At 37.2% G+C, this 21324-nt stretch overlaps 1 protein-coding gene across 2 annotated transcripts in view; it reads left to right on the top strand.

The window, feature by feature from the left end:
- CDH13 (cadherin 13) overlaps positions 1-21324 on the top strand; it is a 427603-nt gene that overhangs the window by 66860 nt on the left and 339419 nt on the right. The window lies entirely within an intron of this gene.

The raw sequence follows: 21324 nt of genomic DNA, 5'->3' as shown, positions 1-21324 counted from the left end.
TTATGAGATTTTTAGTACAAAATCAGCTTGTGTTGGTGTAGATGGAGGAAAAATTGTGAGGACCTTGGTGGCTATTTTTTCCCCTGTGTTCCCCCAGTGTCTCCTTTTCTGGAGTCAAGGCACAGCTGCCTCTGCTGCTCCTGCCATGCAGAAGTGCTTTCCTATAGCTCCCTGCCTCATTGATTCTCCATCTGTTTTAATTTGAACATCTTTCTGGTGACCTATGTTCACATCTGGTGTAAATATGCTACTATTCAAAGTGTTTTTACTCTGTCAGTTACCATTTCAGAGAATGATTTATTATGAGGAGCAGTGTGCTCTGTGATGTAGAAAAGGGGAGAAAATCTAGACATGGCCTCGAGGAATTCTTTTCTCACTTGACTGAGATTTGGGAAACATGAGGATATATACTGCCAAGAGGCATCACTCTGATAATCTGTCCCCCAAAATTACCTGGCAAGCAAGGAGGAAGGGGATCAGGCAGGCAGAGGAGGCAGCTGATGTCCACATTTCCTCGAAGTTGTGAAGGACATCAGCCAAACCCCGCAGACATCAGTCACAAGTCTGCCAGCCCCTCCAAAAGACATTTGATAGCACAAAGGAGTCAGCTGGAGACTTGACCCAATTTTCTCAGAACATGGTGCCTTAATCGTAAGCCAATCCCTCTATCCTTTTGTAGGTAGGAAAACAATGTACCTCATGTAGATAAAGAACCAGATTACCACCTGATAATGATTATATTCTAAGGCTGTGCAGATTTTCTTTTATTTCAATGCAGAAAGGAATTGCAAGAGAACTGATGTTTGAAAAGGAATTTGAATGTAGACCAGGTGGTTAATTCACTCACATTAGTTATCATGTGTAACAAGGGAGGTGCAGTTTGCAGTCAAGTCTCTGAAAGAACGTCTCTATTGCTGCTCAGTGCACAGGGTTGCGTTTTTGCTCGCTTCACTTTTGTGCTATAGAATTTTTTCTCCAAAACACTAGGTAAGGAAAATGGCATATGGATGAGAAATGGCATATCTGAGTGGCTATCTACCCCTGGTACATGAATTTTCACAGAATAAAGGGATGCATTATCATGCTTTGATAACAAGCAAATCAGAAGCAATTTTTCCTTTCAGAGAAGATCACTTACAGTACTTTAAAATAAAACATTTTTTTTCCAATGGCCTAAAGAAAAAGAATCTTTCTGTGTGTAGGCTGACACACTGCCATTCCTTTCCATCTTGCTGAGTATGAGCCATTCGTGGACTATGACTGCATCTCTGCTCTTAGGAAATAGATTTCTGCTGTTGAATTGGATAAGCTGCAATGATGCCACTTCTTAAATACCGATGCCTTCTACTTAAATCAGATCTGAATCTTGATCTTTATAAAGCATCTTTAATTTTGTAAAGGAGAAGGTGAGCAGAGCAGATTATTTTCCCCAGAGTTTTAGCAACTAGAAAACATAACTGATGTTGCTACGTAGTGTTTGCTCATATACCTAAGTAATTGTATGTAGAGTGAAGCTGTAGATTGCCATGCACAGAAACTGCACTACCCATACAGCAACGATATATCCCTTCACAGTTGTTCTGGGCAAAGCCCAGTGCTATTGGCAGAGGTGGTAGACTTGTTCAGGTCCAGTTCTCTCATGTGTGTGAACACGGGAATCTCTTAGCCATGGAAAATTACTGGGCACCTCCAGCCTCCACTGACTTCAGAATTGTAAACGCTCAGCAGTCCTGTGGAGCAGCTTAAAAGCTGTGCTACGAATCTGAAGGAAAGCTCTTCATTTCCTTGCAGAGGCTCCTAGTTTAAAACAGTCAACAACAGAAAAGCAGCAAAACAAAAACACATAATGATTAGATAACTACTATGTATACATCACAAATGATAGGTAGTGGGAAGAAAGCATGTTACTATTGGGCAATAAACAATATATGAAAAAGGTTTAAATTGGAATTTAGAAGCAAAGCCAAACTCAGGTCTCAATTTGTTAAATGCATATGTACATGAAAACTTAAACACTTATGCTCTTCTTTCTTTTGCACAGCTTTATTTATTTTTGCTATTTTCAAATTGCATCAACATAAAAAAAAATATAGCTCCAAAAATTTAATAGCAAGGCTTATTTCTTTCATATTTGCAGAGGCTGGACAGAATAAAAAAAACATGCTATGCTGATTAGAAAAGAGCAATACATTATTAATGAAATAAATCCAGCTTATTTGCTAGCCAATGTTAACAAATGTGACAGGAAAAGTTAATGCCTGGTTTGTTATTAGGGTTTTTTCTTGTTTATTCCCTTCACATCTTAGCTTTAGTGCAAACCAGTGGGCGACAGAGATGTGTGTATACCTTAGGCTGCTGCCAAAGGTTAGTCGAGCCTCTTCCCAGCTCTTCTCAGCTGGCTGTACCACTCACACCAGCTTGGCGACTCCTGCTCCTTATCTTTCTCAGTACCCAGGTGTCCCCTGTGGAGGTTTTCCTGCAGGTTTGCTACGTTTCCAATCAGTTTAAGAATCTATGACACTGCAGTAAGAGGTTTGCATCCGTAAGTACAGAGTCTACAGTTTTCTCCAGGTCACGATGCATTGAATCAATCTTTGGTTTTTATTCATCTTTTAAGCAGTCTTCCAATGGTTTAAGAGTGGCTGAAATTTGCCACCTTGTTCTGTACAATTCTTCTCTTTCTGTTGCATAATAGCAACTAGACCTACAGAGGGATAGCATTACGCTGGTTTGGAATATACTGTACCTATCAGAATTACAGGAATCAACAGGGCAGCTATAAATCCTGTGCTAATACGAAGCTATCGATGGGGGGAAAACTGCTCATCTCTTTTGGTGTCAGTCCTACAGTGCTTGTCTGCGAGGCACAATGGAACATCTGGAAGCAAGAGCCCTTCTATTCAGGTAGCTGAAATTGCATTAGCTGCTCTCACATAAAGAGCAGGATTAGAATGACAGACCTCCCCACTGACATATTTGTTTTTGAATAAACTCGTCAAATGCAACAAGGAGTGTCATGGCAAATCTTTCCTGCCTCCACTGTGAGGAGAGCTTCTGTGTATATTATGACAAGAGGGTTGTGTTTAATTGAGTTGCATTTTGGTGCTGTCTGCTGTAGGTAGATACAATGAGAGAGGACGAAGGGCAAGTTGAATTCATCACTATCAAGCTTCTTCTTTTTTTTTTTTTACTGGCAGGTAACAGCAAAATAATTACTGCATGCCTAAGCCAGGTGTGTTGTAGAGAGAATTCATGAGGGAAGACAGAAACTTATGCAATGGCTTCACATTAATTTATGCTCAAGGTAGATTCTCCGTACTTTATGGCCCAATGGGGAACCTTAAATACAATGGGGAATACAAACAAAAGAGGATAATAGAAGGAAGGCATCTTGCAATACCTTTGGAGTTTATGCCTTATTCCTGCCTGCCAGAATCTGCTTTGGTGAGCATTTGCTTAAGTATAATGACAGCGTAGCTTACAATATAGCTTCATAGAAACTAGGTCAGGTGAACTGGAATTGCAATTGTAGCTTCACGAAGCACAATCTTATCTATAGATTTGAAATTCAAATAAATTTTAAAGGATAGTTTTCATTAGTAGCAGTTCTTTTAGTACCAAATACATGTGATTCAGTACACGGAAAACATGCAAAGATGACAAGTCTGCTTTTCAATTTCTTTGTAATTTGTATGTAGGTAGATAACCTGGTTGAAACCTGAACTACTTTGGAAAACAGTTCTTATTTTGGCAATATTTTGCTTACCCTTCCAACTTCCACTCCCAACCCTTCAGTTTTGGTTGTGAAACAGATTTTTTTTTCCCCATGCTATAACTTTAGCTGGTGCATGAAAAAATGTGTCTCCAGCTAGGCAGAGCTTGACTTTGTCTGGTCACTTGAAACAATTCAGTTGCATTGCTGAGCTTAGCCTCCTGGGCTGAAAGTGTATCCTACTGAACAGAGGCCATCAGTGTATGTTGGGATGCCCCTCTAATGGCTTGCACTGTTGGTTTTCCCAGCTTGGTGTGCCTGTAGAACATGATGCTGAACAATAAAGGTGTTAAATATCACTATAATGGCATAATGAAATGACCTCAAACAGTTCCAAAAATAAGTAAGAGCTGGCGGTTCAGCGAGCCAGAGAAGTCCAGCTATACAAGTGGCTCAGTATATTCTTCCGGAAAATTCTTCCTGGTATGTTCTAAGTAATTTTACTTTCATTTCCTCTTCATTTGAAAATCAGAAGTGAAATTTCTTTATTTTAGCTCATGTCATCTCCAGTTTCAAAGTCTGGGTTTGAAAGTTTAGGCAACTTTTTCTTCTATGACAGTTTAATACCTACGGTTCCTTGGTGTGAAGTTTGTGACCTCCTCAGCTACAGCTCAAATGTCTCGTCCTGCAAGACTGAACAGCAGAAGCATTCAGAAGAGGCAGAATTGCTGGCTTGTAGGCCATACAGCAACAGTGAGGATGCGTAATGAAAAACTGAAGCACTCAGATTTGGGAGTCTTTTGCTCATTTTGTTCAAAAATGGTCACAAAATGATTCACCATTTCAAGAACATTTGCTGTTGTTTTTTTTTCCACATGCTTCTAAACTAAAAAATGATTTTGTTGGTTTTTACTGTCCCAGTGTATCTCCTTAAAGCAGCAATATTGCCCAAGGGAGGGAAAATCGCACTTGAATTATTCTTATGGAATATTTTATCTAAGCTATGCATAACAGATCACAACAAATGCCATTAATATTAACTGAATTAGGTTTTTTTTTTCTGTTTTTTGAAGTCTGATACATCCACATTTCTGGTCCTAATCTTTATAGTCTCAGATAATTTTCTGCTTTCCCATCACAGTGCTTTAACATTGAACTATCCTGAAGATATTGACTTCATTGTTTTTCTTCCCAAGGCTTTTTACAGGCAGAAAGACATAAATCAATTATTCAGTAGAATTTTTCTACCTACTGAACTTTTCCCTTGATTTAACTGAAGAGAAACCTTTCAACATTACGTTTATACTTCTACTTCATTAGTGCCTCTGCTGATGGGTTAACTAATAATTTCTAGCTTTTCTGCTCTTAATGTCTTACTGCATGGAGTTTTAGAAGGAGTTAACGTTGTGGAGGTAAGAGCTATGAAGTATATTAGTCTTGTTGTAGTCAATCATACTGCAGTTTCCAGTGGAAACTTGACTTGCACATGTGGTTGTGTATGTATTTGTATGACCTCCTCTCTAAAACTCTTTACTGAAAGCACACAGGCCACCTGCATTTTCATAGCTGGCAACTGAGCACTACTTAGTGCAAAATAGATGCTCTTGTCTTTGTCATGGCTGTGAAGGGAATTCATGCACATGTGGCCCTTTGAACTGTCCAATAATCCTGGCAGCCTCTGGGATGTGGGATAAGGGAACAGAAATGAAAGCCAAAATAGGGAAACCAAATCTAGGCCATGGAAGGCAGCTAATGACAAGGGGTAAACTGCCAACTAAAAAGGCACGGAGTTGAATAAAAATAAGTGGGATGTGATTCTGGCAGATGAGACGTGCATGAGGGTTGGGATTTGCCCTTGTCGTTTGGCAGGATAATTCTCCATTCTCTTAAGCTGGCTAGAGAAACCTTGAAAAAAAAAGAATAATAATTTTTCCTTCTTTGCTATCCTCTTTTAACAGTTTTTGGTAAGTGTGGAAACAAAATTTACTAGTGTTAGTGAAGCATAAGGTGTGCCAAGAAACACTCATGTGTTTATATTGGATAGAAAAGTAAGCAGCCTCTGAGTTTGATGGTGCTGTTCAGTGATGCTCAATGTGGGTCCACCATGCGCACAACACTGTTGTGTAGCATCTTCTGGGAGCTTTCTAAGCAAGCATTTTTGTCCCCTCTCCTTTTCTGCTTTGTCTCCATAGTTGCATGCTTCCCCCAGCGGGGCTAATTGACTTTTACTAATGAGTCTAGGTTCTTTATCAATTGTTTTGGAAAAAAAATAAAATCTCCCTATGAGAGAATAACATATGTAGCAAACTCTCACTCTTCAGGAATGTTTCTTCTTTTGCCAAATGTACTGCGCCTGATTATATGGATTTTGGTTACTACTGAAAGAAAGTAATAGAATGAGTGGTTTCCCTGACATGTGACCAAGTACTTTCTCATTCTCCATCTGTTCTGTATAATATTTGTTCCTGCAACTACTTTGCTCTTATTTCTGTGGCCAATAGATGCAAGGGATTTGTAGTTTTAGTTTTGGCAGAAACAAACCAAGTGCTCTCATTTGCACTATGGCTTTGTTTTTCAAATATTCTGCTGTCCTCTACAGTGTAGATCTTTACTTTGTTCGAATGTTTAAATGTCCCTTGTCACTTAGTATCACACTGAGCACAAACCTCTTGCGGGAGTTTTACTCTTCAGTTTTGCGTATTAATATTGATTTTATGCAAGTTATTAAAGAAGCATTTCTCAAGGTGAATACAACTGCAAAAAAGAGAGAAGTAACACTTCTGTACATATGAACTACTGCAATGACTCTTCCAATTGAGTTGCATTTCCTCACGGAGGATGTGGATGTTGCAATTTGCTTTTTGCTTCCTCACAAAGAACATCTGAACATCCATGAGTGCTGGGGTTCGGAGAACTGAAGTTAGTCTTGATGATGATTTTCACCAGTGCTGAAAATATCATAATAGCTGATGCTTGACTTGCATATCTATATATAAATGTACCTACTGAACATAAAAAAAAATCTGACTTCCAAATTTTTAAGTCTTGGGCTTTATAGATCTCATCTTCCTCCTCTGTTCTAAAGAAAAGCTATCTCCTACTGGTGGTGAATATATGCAGGAGCAATATATAAAGAAGCTAATGGTTGTATTCTAGGTATAGTAAATAGATATAGCTTAAATAAATTCTCAATTTTAAATCTATTTTTAACAGCTGGGATAACAGTCTGTGATTTAAAACGCTGTTTAGAAGATAATTCTTCTGGACAGCAGTGGAAAAGTCAGCCAGCACAGTTTATTGCTGCTTCTTGATCTACATAGAGTAACTCAGAAGTGGAGGGGACAGATATTTGATTAACTGATCCACATACTTCATTGCTTATAAACCATTGCATTACAGATTCTCCCCAAAATAAATCTGTAGTCTTGCACTATATTGCTGTACACCTGTATTTAATAGGGTAACTTAGAAATAATTTTGACATAAAAGTAGCCATACCTGACATTAAATGCCTGATACTTACTCCTTCTGAATTCTACTGTGAGTCTTATGGTATTTTCACACTGAAGAGAGAAATGTACTTAGAAGGTAAAAAAAAAAAAAAAAAACTCTAAAATTGGTCTCAGCTATTTTATTTATTTATTTTTACTAATGGGCATAGAGAGATGGGGTGGCACAGAAAGCTTAGCTGGCCAAAGGTTTTAGAGACTCGGGGGCTTTTGACACAATCCTTTATCTCTTGCATGCTTGAAATTGTTGCCGATGGTGCCTCAAGCAGCCGATATATGTAGGTATTTATGTAGTACTCCTTATGCATGTATCTCAAGTATCACTTCACTTACATAAGTAAATTGCAGAGCTTCCCTGCTATGTATGTTAATTGGATTGTTTTCATTTGCAAATAGGAAAACATAGAGATGTTGAGTGGTTTCTCCATAGTGTGCTTCAGTTCCTCCACTGCATTTCAAGCCAACAGAAAACGAGAATCCTTACCAGGACGAGGAGCACCAGCACTAACTAGCAGGTCTAGGACCTGAGCCCAAAGTCTTCTTACACATTCTCTATTAAAATGCAGTCCTCAAATAAGCAAACTACAGGTGAAAGTATTTGTACAAAAACAAAAGCACCAAATAAGCTGATTTGCTATGCCTTCTGCCTTGCTTTTGGCTTCGTTCCTAATCCTGTTTCCTACAAGAGAAACTCCTACTGTGAATAGCTGCTTCTTAATAATAGAATATTACTTTACTGATTAATATTTGTGGGACACTCAGTCTAATTACTGTTTCTCACAGCTTCTTTAATTACAGTAATATGAGGTTTTACCTAAGCAAAATATTTCAAATGAGTTTAGCAACCCTTCACAACGTAATTCCGTATGTGGAGCACAGCAGCTCACTAGTGGGAGAGAGGAAAACAGCCCTTGAACCCTGGGCACATGTTTGTGAATGATAAGATATGCTAGTATTTTTGTTTCTGAATCAAAAGATGAAATACTGAGGATTTACAGAAGCTGGGAACTCTGGAGCTGCAGCCTGGGGAATAGCTGTAGTGAACGTGATTAGCTCTGGATAAAGGAGAGCTCTGCGTAGTGCGATTGAGGACGTCTGTGTCTGCTTATAATTGAAACTGGAGAGACAAAATTAAATGTCTATGATTAGTAAGGCATGCCAATGAAATATCTTCAAGGTGTAGCCACTATCCTTTCAAATGAATTGCACAGGAATACCAAGTTGTTTTTCTTGGTAAGAAATTACCCTATTTCTTTTACTCCGTTTATGTTGGAAGGCAGAAGGTGAAATATGAAGACAAGTCTTTTGAAGAACTGAGTTACTAATTTTTCCTTCCAGAATGCATTTTAAACTGGAGGTTAAATCACATTCATATTAATTGAATATCTCTCTGGAAAGTACAAAAATATCTGCTTTGGATTTTTGCAGTGTGTTTAGTAGTAGATGTAATCATAATAAATGTATAGTATTAGGGAAGGACACGAGGTTGTAATAAAATTCAGGGTTCATTAGTAGTATGAAGTCTGTCAGCTGTATTATTCAGCTCTCCATTGGTACATCCCCAGTGCTAATTTTAAACAACACATCTTAATTTCATTTCCCAAAGGGCTAAGCCTAAGAGCAGAGTATGTTTTTGACTATAAAAGGTAAAGCCACTGACCAGAGAAAGGGGGAAAAAATCTAAATAAGCTTTTAAGTACCAGTCCTGAGAAGGGAGGAATAATGTTCTTTAAGTTGCAAACTGAACCAGACCTGTTGAGCACACTGCATCTGTAGCACAAAGGACCTGAACATTGCTTGACCTGAGGTTGGATTAGTGAAGTTCTGTGGAATATGTCTTTCTCACTTCTTGTAGACTCAAAACCTTTAAGAAACCATTCTCATCATTGGAAATTATTTTTATGTTCTGAAATATGACTGCAGTTTCTGACACACTCGTGTTTTGCAGTTATGTTGTAAGACATGGGAATTTGATTATGAAAATCTTAAAATATTTTAGAAAGAAATTATTAGTCTTTTACATAATGTTGATTGATTTTGAGGTGCAGTGCTTCATGTTTTTACTCTTGCAAATTGAAATTCTTGATGAAAAAGATAAGATGAAAAAATGTTAAAATGCTCCTATAACTTAACTTCCCTTGTGCTCCATTATCACCTCCCAGAATTCAATCACAAACATGAAGCACTGATTTAAAAAAAAATCACATTTAAATAATTTAAAATTGTTAAATACTGAACATGATCAGAACCCCAATCATTTTCAAATAGAAGCTCCTATAAAATTTGAAGCAGTTGAATAATTCTAAATTGCTTTATGCTTCATACTAGCACAGGACCCCAGTCACTTCCAGGCTGAAGCACTTATAAAAAAAAATGAAGTGCTCCAGTAATTTTAAATTGCTATGTACAAGAAAAAATGCCTTTAAATTATTGGATACTTAAATTTGTTCTTTCAGATTACTTACTTTTATGTACAACCTGAAAAGCTCTGCTTAGTCAAAATGGACCAAAAGATCTGATTGTATAAACTTGTAAACAAATTAAATTACCTGCTTTTGCAAATAGTCATGGTAGGACATTCAATTATCAACTGCATGTAATCATAACTCTCAGTACTTTTGTTATTATGCATAGCTCAAATAAATGAAGTTTTTATTCTGTATCTAACAACGAAACACAGCCCTCTTTCATATCCCTCCACATCTAAACTATTAGACCTCCTTACCTATTCTATGCAGATGGATACAAAAGCATGCCCTTGTATGCTTTCCATTCAGAAATCTGTTAAACAAAGATGTGAATCTGACCACTCCACATTTTTAGTGATTATATTCATATTAGCATTGACAGAGGTCTTGCAGCTTGAGGCAGATTCACCTTTTTCCATAAACGCTGATATGTTGTGTTTGTTGCTTTTCTTTTACACTTGTTGAATCTCCTGTAGAACAGATGTTAGTCTTGGTAAATGCAGATAAACATAGGACCAATTAATACTGTAAGTGTTAAGTAGGTAGGCTACACTAACATACTGAGTTTCCATTGATAGCAAAAGCCTTGTTCAAGCCTTGAATTCTTGCTTTCAAAAGCAAATATTTATTTGTTGGAGAGGTTTAATTATGGGATTTGTGGGATACAACCACAGGTGCATCCTTATGCCACGGGACCATCACTTTGTATAAGAATATTACATTCACTTGAATACTCATAATTTGCCCAACATGTTCTGGTGACAATTGGTTTTACAACCAACCAAACACATCAATGAAGTATTGATGTTAACTTGCAATATTTTCCAGTGCCATTACCTCTTGATTGTTGAAAGTAAGTTTTACAATGAAGAAAAGAAAAAAAAATTAGCATTCAGTAGGATGTTACTGAGTCATTCTCCAGGACATACCAGATTTCATTCTCAGTGTGACAGGAATTCCTTTGACTGTTGAGTACATGGAGGGGCAGGTCAATAGCTGTATCTTTTGCATAAAAGATTTCATTCTGCTTTTAAATGGCAAGCAATTATATGAGAGAGGGTTATAGAGCAAGGTCTTGGTTTCATATTATTTATGTTCTAATTAATTTACAAGATTGTAAAATTCTTTTATTTTTTTCCCTTTGACTACTAAGTGTTGATCTTTAATAGTTAGCATGTTCCTAGCACTAATGGGTTTTATTTCTTTGGAAAGGTCATTCTCGTTGTAATGTCACTGGTAACACAAGGGAGACTGTAAGCTTTGGAGTCTTTGCTTTATTGTGATGTGCTCAAAAATGTTCAGCTACTTGCTCTTTCCCCTGGGACATGCTTTCTCTAAAAACTCCTCCTTCTCAGAAGAGTTGATACAAATTATTTTAAGTTCTTTGACTGTGTTTTGTGTTTCATTAAAAATACTCCTCAAGTAGCAGCTGACGTTTGCAAAAAGACATGGATTTTTTTTTATTTCTGGATGGCAAGCAGGTTGGAAATTAATGCCTGTTCTAACTAAAAGCACAAACCCTTGATTGATCAAATGAAAAGTGATGCAGCAAATTGGACCATACATGTGGAACAAATTAAAAATTTACATGGTAGCTACACTACCTATAATAGGGCGCAGATAATGCTTTTTATAAACTAAATAAAATTATTTGAAAAATGAAGCATTGTGCAAAAAAAAAAAAAAATCAGAAGTGAGTAAGTAATTTTAGTAATCAGCTGTAGGGAATGAACTCTAGGCTGAAACTACGTTAAATTATGCGATCACTATTCTGCACCTGCTAAAACAGTTTAGAGATATACATTATATATAAGTAATATATACAATCTATACGAAGTATAATACAATATATAGCTGTCATTTATTTGCTTCATCAACTACTTTTCTTGTGCCGTGGTAGTTATTTTAAAGTTGGTCTGTTAATTTCTTTGTATTAAACCTGATAACTTCTTGTAGTTTTTCTCCAACCATCAGAGTTGTATGGGGACAGGGGTGTTTTATTTTGACAGGCACACATTGTGTCAGGGGGAAGGAGCACAGGAGGATAGCAGTGGATTCACTGCTGTATAATTACATAACTCAGATCAATAGGTTGATCTTTTGTAATATATAGAAGTGTGTTGCTTTAGAAACTTGACCAGGCAGGTAATCTTTCATTTTCCTTCCTTGATGTCTGGTCTCTGGGTTGTAGGATGATGGTAAAATAGATGATATGTCCAAGTGTTGTGTTCTGTATGGCATAACTGATGGCAATTCCAATGATTTCAGTAAGTACATCCAATAAAGGCTTAGATTATATATATATATTGAGTTTGTTCAGTACACCTATCCTGTGTGCAATAGTTAGTGTGCATGTGAGCAGTCTGGTTTCTATTTTTTCATAGTTCATTGAATCTCAATTTCCTCTCCTATAGGTATAAGTAACCATATTTGTTAAATATTGCATCCTGAAATGATTTATGTACCTAAGCTTTACTAACTGGAATGAAAAAATGACACATACCATGTTTTCTTTTCTTGACTTGAGAAATACAAGCATGCATCACTTGCAAGATTTCCAGACTGGTTGCCCAAGATTGTATAAGCCTTATTCTCTTATTCCTTGATATATTTTTGGTGATTTTCATCTTATCACACTTCAAACCACTGGGCAGTTTCAATCATATTTAGTAGGCTGTGTTGTCAGCATGAAGTTTATACCAGTTTTGTTAAATGGAGAGAAGTGGGAACATAGAAGCCATATTGATATCCGGATGGAAAGTCTGCTATGATTAAAATGTCCTGCCCTTACAAAAAGAGAATCCACCTAACAGTTTGGTTTTGTAACACAAAATGATATGAAGCCAGTTTAGAGCTATCTGTTTTACTACCCTAAGGGTAATACTACTAGACATTACATGGTAAAGAAAAAAGGCATGTAATAGGCAGGGAATGTGATACTGATCGCTCATAGCTTGTTCTACAGAATTGTTATCTTCCTGAAATCATAGAACACCTGAGTTGGAAGGGACCACAAGGTTCATCAAAGTCCAACTCCTCTTCAGCTCAAAGTCACTATGCAGATTTGCACTAGGACTCTTGCACTGTAGTCATCTTTAAATTTTCATTATGAGCATGTAGATTCTGGACTCTTTCAATCAAGAGATTCCAGAATGAATTTTTTAAAATGAAAGTTTTCATTAAAAAAAAAATAAAAAAAAATCAGTGTGTGGGAAAAGGTCAGAAAATGTTCAGCAAATGTTTTCTTGCAGCTAAAAAACAGATGTCACTTTTTTCTCATACTTTTTTTAGCAATATGTGTTCTGATATTTGGTTCCTACTTTTGCAATATTTTGAGGTGATTGCAACGTGCATGCACTTAATACACAAAATCATGCTACTCTTCGAAAGATTGTTTCCATCCAGTGCATTCTCAGTTTTAGCTTAGCATGGCAAAAGGCAGATATTCAGTGTTACATGAAGTTTGGTTTTGTGGTGTAGCAATATTTGCTCTATTTTACAACTTTCTAGAATATAAAGAAAACAATAGGTGGGACCTTTTTTGATAATGATCAAACTGTTGGGAAATTAAACATAAATCATGTTCCTTAAAGGTTCTAGACATCATACCAAAAAAACCACTATCTACTCTAAGAAATATATGATTTTAATTTTTTCTCTAATGGCTTTTGCCACATCAGCATTCTCCTGTGCGGAATAACGACTTCACCCCATGCAATTTCTTGTGAAGGGTTATAAATAGGTTTAAAATATCCTTTATTTATTTCCTTTTAAAAAACAGACATTCATCTTTTCATTCATCTAAGCGTTTCATGAAGTCATTGCTGTTGGAATATAGGATCAACCTGTTTAGTTCATCAGGTGATAAATAACTGAAATGGTCAGCATAAACAAATCTTTGAACAGGTTATTGTTGTAATGCAGTTTAGGTTTCGGTAATTCCATATCTTGCAATATAACCAGAACAGAACTCTGACTTTCAATGTTTCTTCTTTATGCCTTTTTCACTGGTACAGAAGTGCTATTGAATGGCTCATTTGCATTATTCTGTGCCCTGTAAAATGAATTTATTATGCAGCTTCTCTAAATAGGCTAACCAGTTGTAATCTCATTCCAGTGTTGTATGGGTTTCAGCAAAATGTGATTACACTTTTCATAACGCTTAAAAAATAAACACAAAAATAACCTTGGGGTCCAACTCATCCTTTTGCCTGAGGAGTCCAATTTATTAAATGGGGTCATTAATCACGATGGGTAGGTATTTACTTGGTAAATAATTGAGTAATTTAACATGTTACTCCCTTTGAGCACAAGTTACACATTGTGGTCTCAGTTATTAATCATTAAAATATTTAATGAACTAGGATGATAGTTGCTGTCTGGCTTAGGACAATCCAAACAATGTTTGGATATGTCTACACAGATGAAAGAGCAAGTTGATCCCGTGCTCTGAGCCATGCAGGTACTGCCCTTCTTGACTTGGAAGCCATCTTTTAGCAGCAAATCCTGAGTCTGAGCTAATAAACTCTACAGAGAGAGTGGAGCCTTGGCTCTGTGCTGTACAGCGACTGCCATTTGCAAGCAGTGCTACTCCTCATCAGAAAGGACGTAGGTTTAGCAATGCGTGAGGGTTTGCATCTCTATATGTATTTCATAGAGATTAATCCTGACTGTTTGCAAAGGCTGCTTAAGGTTGTTGTAGCTAAACGGAAGCAGTATCTCTGCTGATGTCAATCTTTTCAGTTCTTTTTTTGTGTGTTAGTTAATTTTAAATGATTAAAATGGTTAAAATGATTGTGATCCATCAGTATGATAAGACTTTAAAAAGGAGAAGTGGAATGTTAGGAAGCATTCAACAACTTATTTCAGGTTTGAGGAAATACAAATATCACTTATTAGGCCATGAAGAGTCCTCACTGAGAATTCTTTGTGTACTTTGTACACATGCAAACTTCAGCAGTCACAATGAAATGTTACTGAGATGATAAAAGGATTGGATCCTATAGAAGACTAGAAGAATTTGGTTTGTCTAGTCTAACAAACAAGAATTAGAGAGGAAAAAAGTTAATTAAGTTATGAGACAGAACTTCTACGAGAGTATGACCAACTCTACTCAGGAAACTATGAAATATCATCAGAGTAAGAGTCTCTAATTTTGGAGCACAAGAAGAATTTAGTGCTCAGAATTGAGTGGTGTGGACAAGTGACCGTGCCTGCAACATGCATGTTAGTCTGGAGACCGGAGATGATTATTTCCAGGCCTAGATAATGTTTTCTGGGGAGAATCCAAAGTCAAAGCTTGCTTTAGCTAAGCTAGAACAAGTTCTGATTCGTGGAAGATGTTTTAGGATGGATTTCAGTGTAAAAGACTATTCAGGGGCCCTATAATGGTTTCTGGCATTTGAGCCTGTTGGCTGCATTCACAGCATGGAGTTATGCTCTGGGACAGCAGCTTGAGTCTCAGAAGCAGTTTAATAAAATGGTTTTTTGCTCCTTAGCTCAACGGGATACGATGTCTAAGTGATGACTCTTTGAGTGCTAGGCACTTCTCAGTGGATCCCTTTACACAAGCACGTGTTGTGGTGGTATACCATTTTCCTCCTCATTCTGGTCCTAGCTCAGCAGTGCTGTGTTTTGCAGTGTAGTTGGTGCATCTTGATTGCATTGTTGAAATGGCAAGGCTAACTCTGATATAATTATATATAGCTCTGATATAATTAGTGCAGACATAACCTTTGATTACATCATGGCATATCCTCAGGTCCCAGAAATAGGCAAAAGTTTCTTCATCATGCCTCATTATCTCACAAGGGCTTTGTTTCACATTGCTTAAGTCATGTTGATGGCTGTGGAAGCTGTTTGATGCCCAGTACAATGGAACGTGATCCAAACTATTTAAAATACTGCAGTGCCTTGGTAACTTTACAAGATGAAGTGCAGGCTGTGTTGATTTTGCACCCAGCCGTGTTTCTCAGACTGAGCTTTCCTACTTTCTCACAGCTCTCCAGTGTCTTGATTCAGTGAGCAGATGTGACTGGAAGGAAGCAGAAAAATGATTGGTTTCTAGGCAGGTTAGGGACTGGGGAGAAGAGAAATCATCACCAATAAACTTCAAATGAGGGTGCCATGGAAGTGCTCTCATGTTTTCTAGTACACTTGCCATATCTTTCTTGACTCTAAGCAGAGTGGACTTCAGAATACGTTGGGCTCTGTACAAATGGATGTTAAGGCTGTATATATCTCAGCAAACCGAAGAGTTCCTCTTGCAGTGTTCTTTAATTTGGGAAGGAAAGTAGCTGTCTCTTCAGACAATAGTGCTGGCAAATTACTTCTCGAATAACTTAAATTAACAAGATTTCCAGTGTCATGGAAGATGCACACTTTTTATTGGATATGTGATAAAATGCTCGTAATAAACATATATTCACAAAGAAAGTGCTCATAAAAAGAAAGTTCCTGTTCTAGATAGTCTCACAAAAGAGTTCGTCATATTTTGTTTCCAGTTAATGGACGCCTACCACAGTCACACTGCTTAGTGACAGGAGAACTGAATTCATTTCAGCCAATAAAGCCATTCTAATTTGCATTTTCATAGCCCACCCTTCAGTACTTCGACTGTGACTTTCATTTTTAGGACAGAGCTATGCATTAAATGGATATGTAGGCCCTTTAAAAAGATATTTATCATCCTTGAAGAATCTTAGTGCCAAATCTTAATAGCATTTCTTACAAAAATGACTGGAATTCACTATCAGATGGAGAGGTAGAACAGAATAGATTGGGAATACTCTTTCTGAACTCCTTTTGTGATTAAAAAGAAGAGGTTAAATCCTGAAACAATGAAAAGTTTCTCTCGAAAAAGAAAAATAAATTAAAAAAATCACCAAACCATTGTGCTCTACAAATCAAACTACTGCCAAAAAGCAGTCTGTTTTACTTAATTTAGTCACTTCTGGAGATAAATAATTAATCATACCTTTATGAAATGTTAAAACATCTTTGATAACTATCCAAATAAGAGGATAAGTTATACAGGCTCTTGAGTCATCTTTTTTTTTTTTTTTCTGTGCCAATTATGTTAAAAAATATACAGAAGAGGAGAACTTCACATCCAGCCTGTAACTGGATGAAGTGATTGCCTCAGGACCTGCTGACACTCCAATTGGCATTGGCATAATGTGGAATGAGAACCTTTACTTAAAGCAGCGCTCTCTTTTTTCAGCCTAAGTGTCCCTCTGTTAATTTCCTTTAAATAGCTCTCTCATGTAAATCTTGAGTCTCAAATCCTGAAATCAATGAATAGCTCTTACTGACTTCAGTTCACAGTGACTGTGTGCCTTTCGTTACTTGATTTTTCTTTTCTGATAGCTTCCTCACCGTCTATTTATTTATTTATTTTAGTCTAGTATTGTAGCACCTGAAGACAGAAAGGTTTCAAGATTCAGAGTTCTTAATTTGCATGATAAAAATATTATGTCATGTGTGATTTAATTCATTGTTGGTGGTTCTCATTATTCCAATTACATGTTCTACTTGCTCTGTGGCTTTAGGATCGCTGCATTTTTTGTGAAAATATCACGTTTTCATGTGCAAAGAGCAAATTTCTAGTTCTCATGCTACCAGAGAAAAGCTCAGGAGCAAAAATTGTCATGTACTCCTCCAAGTCAGTCAAAATAATACCACCATGCTGCCCTCCACCAGATAAACAGCCCCCAGAAACATAAATATTTCTTATTTCCCAGGAAGTGACTCATGATTTTTGACCTTTTGGAATTACAAGTATTGTTAAAACCGGGTGTCATTTCTATTTTAACTCTTCTTTTGTGAGTGTTTTTTATTTATTTTGCATCTAACTCAATTCTCCTGAAGTAAAATATAGAACGTAGTCTTACAGAATGCTGCACTACGAAATGGGGTTTGTTTGCATTTATTGTTTGAAAAACTCATGCCTGGGCAGATGGTTTTCACAGGTGTCCACACACTCTTTAAATAAAGCCTCACACAAGGATGAATTTAACACCGTAAGAATATATGTGAGATGTAATTAGCATGCTGATGCTTGCATTTTCGTAATAGAAAGTTGATCTCATACAAGTAGGACTGAGGACATTTTGAGTGTTTACAGTAGGTGAAAAATGCATTTCAAGAGTGAGGATGTGGCCGATCAAATCTGAATGGAGTTACTTCGTATGTTGAAACTGGGAAAGTCATAATGTACACAGAGAATTTCAGATTTTCTGGAAGTTCACTGTAGAGACCAACTTTCTGTGTCTGTGGAGGTAAAGGAACCCCAGGTTTTCAGATGCAGCATTGCCACAAGGAACTTTAACACTAGGGCCTTCATTCATTTCCATAGCAGTGTGGTATAAAACTGCAGTGCTCTTCTGCTTTCCAACCCGTATTCTATGGGAGTAGCTTTAGTGCAAATGTTGAGGTTGGTAAGGTCAGCAGCTTACGCCTGGTGTTTTATTAACAACAAAAAAGGTGTTTCTTAGGCTCAGTATCTTATCAGATGCACAGTTCTAGACCAGTGGCTTTTGCAGAAGTTATCTGAACTGGTTACATTTCCTTATAGTGGCTGGTAATAAATTCAGAAAGACAAATTGTCAGGATATTAAAAATGAGTCTTCATTCTCTACATTTCTGAAAAGCATTAGATTATGAAAAACTTTGGTTCTGCCCATCATCAAATAGAAGAGCTTCAGGGCTGAGATTCACAACTGCTTGGTTTGCTCCCCAGGCTTCCAGCCCCTCAGTTTTATTGTGCAAATTGTCTGCTGCTCAATTGTCATGTTTACCTTCAAGTGTGAAGTTTTTTTCTTAGCAGTGGATGAAAGATCCTTTTGTATTAATTGCCTAGTTCATATTTAACCACATGTGTAAGCAGTGTTTATATACTCTGAATTCTACATATTTGACACTGCATATTATTTTCAGGGTGTTCAGCCGAGGTCTTTCTTTAGATAGGCATCAGCCCATAAACACTGCTATTGTATTCAAAGTATATGAAATCTACATGGTGATAAATTCAGAATGTGTTCTACTTTGAACATTTTCTTTGTCTCCAAAACAGATCTTTACTCATCTCATTTTTTCAAGATATTTTTAAAGACTTTTTCCCCTTAAGTGAAGAAGTTTGAAAGAAATTATTTCAATGCCATCAGCGTTCAAGTCAGTAGAAGAACTTTTTCATGAGAAAAAATAAATTAAACAAATGCTTGTGCTTCTAAAAGATAATTAATTAAAAACTCTCAGTGTGGTGACAAATTTAACATCCTGTTGGATACACTTGGAGTTGTTCAAGTAGAATAAAATGTTCCATTTTGCAGCAAGGCCAAGCTTGAGTCCTGTAATTATTTCAAAGGGAGTAAAGGTCATTTTCTATTTCCTACATCTGTATTATGTGAGGTTTCTGTTCCAGGCTAACAGAAGTTAACTCATGACCTATTTAGATTGACCAGATTTCAACTTATTCTGTCGCAAATCAGATAAAATTGACATATTCCCTTCTCTAAGAGCACCATCACAGATGATGTCCAAAGCAGGCTTTTACACTTACAGCTCTGTAAGACAAGGATTTCAAATTTAAGATGTCAGAAACTGGGAGATTGCAACATAATTTGCCTCTTTCCTGCTGTGTTAGTCCTTTAGGGAAAGAGTTATGTTTGTAGTTAAATTTCAGCCTATTCTGCTTGGGCTATTTTTCTGGTGTGGACTTGTTAAATAATTTTGCTTGAGTTATTGCTAGCATCTTGAGATCGGGGGAATTTTCCTTCTGCTGTGATTGCACTTTTGTGCATATTCATCCAGTAATACCATGAGTCAGAAAGACAGGTACTTTAAAAATGTGCCTCTGTGCTGGGCAAATGTGTGCAGAAAATGCATGTCTGACTTTCACTGCTGTGTGCACTGAAATGCATAGCAGGCTATTTTTGATGATCAGTAATCAAGTTTTGTGCACAGTTTTATTGGCAAGCTCTGAGTAGATGTCTGTTTATGTTTAACAGATGTCTTATACTGGAGGAACAAAAGGAGGACACTGTCCAACACTCAACCTCTGCAGAGTATAGGATCTCCAATAAAATTTATATCCCAGTCTCAGTAATCAAATGAGGGATTAGGCACTGTACTTTTTAGGCCTTTGTAAGAATGGCAGCAGTTACACAGACACACAGAAGTGAATAATATTCAAGTGTATTTCACCGTTCTTTGTGTAGTACTTCAGGTCTTTAATCCCTTGAAGGGATAAAAGTAGAGTAGGCCAGGAATGAAGGGGAAAGGTGTCCTTCTTCTGCTTTTGAGAACAGCCAGCTTGATTATCACTATTTCTTAGTCTGCAGTGCTTAGTAACCAAGCTTTCTCAGCAAGTGCCAGTGTCGAGAAACAAATGATTTAACTCCCAAATTCAGTGAGAACTAATGCAGACCAGGTTGGGTACTGGCACCTTTGGTTTTTATAGATGGGATCACGTGAAATTTTGTGACTGCGAAGTGTGTGAATGGAGACAGCAGCAAGTGCATAGCTGTGATTTAGCAAGTGGATTGTGAGGGGTGAAAAGAGGAAAACAGATGTTAGAGCTTGACAGGATATCTCTCTAGGATTAGGATCAGTTTACCTAATGTTAATGCAGAGGTAGAACCAAGGAATGTGTGACATACTGCTGTGGGGTTGGTATAAATGATTGTACAGTTTGTTACCTGAGGGCTGGCTAAGGAGATAGTTTCCAGCACTGTGATCTGGTGGAACAATTGTTCTCATTTTACAGCTGAAGAGCTTTATTTGCAAACTTTTACTCTGCCACGTTGGGCATGTCTTAGCAGACCCATGTGTGCAAGATTTCAGATTTGGTGCTCACATCTTCCAGGGCCACCATGTTTGCCTGACCGTTTAATCCTTGGGTAGTGAGGCCCTTTCTCTGAGTGCTGTCTGGATGTTCAGCAGGCAGCAGATTGGCCATAACACCTTTGATGAGAGCAGAGTGCTGTGTTCACCAGGCTAACATTACTTTCTGAAAACCACCTTTGGAGATTTTGAAGCAGGAAGCACTTCTGAAAATGTTGCCATGTTAGTTGGAAAATAAAGACGTGGGTTTTCCTGCCGTCTTGATCTTTCCTCCTTTTGCCTCTCTCTTTAACCTTTTAAACTCAGGACCTTTTTCCTGCTGCCTCTTCCTTGGACATTCTTACCTCCACGCTCTATTTAAAAGCTGCCAGTAAAAATAGCACTTCAGATTGTTGTCTGTACTCAGGGATAGAACATAAACCTTCAGCAAGTGAAGCTGGCATTGTACCTATTTCCAACAAATTTTATTTTCTTTTAAGGTCCCTCCTTTGCAAAGGTGCTCCTGTGCTGACAAAGAACTCTAACCACAAACTAACAACGATACAAAGTGTATTTACCTTTAACCTTCAGATCCACCTCCACTATGATGCACTGATTAAATTTTGTCTTACCTTAGGTGTAAATAAGTTTTTGATTACAGAGAAAATGACTGAACCGTGGCTCAGAGGTAAAAAAAGAAAAAATCAGCAGTTCACGTTTGTTAGAAACAAAGATGGTTTTTTGTAGGTGGTTTTTCTCCTCTTGTTTTTTTTTTTTTTTTTTTGGTTGTTGTTTTAAAGGAAATTTCTATGAT

Source organism: Cyrtonyx montezumae, unplaced genomic scaffold, assembly GCF_038088225.1.
Source record: "Cyrtonyx montezumae isolate F1298 unplaced genomic scaffold, pur_monq_1.0 scaffold_17, whole genome shotgun sequence".
Taxonomy (NCBI): Eukaryota; Metazoa; Chordata; class Aves; order Galliformes; family Odontophoridae; genus Cyrtonyx; species Cyrtonyx montezumae.
Note: the sequence above shows the minus strand (reverse complement) of the source record. Positions and strands in the feature narration are given on the sequence as shown.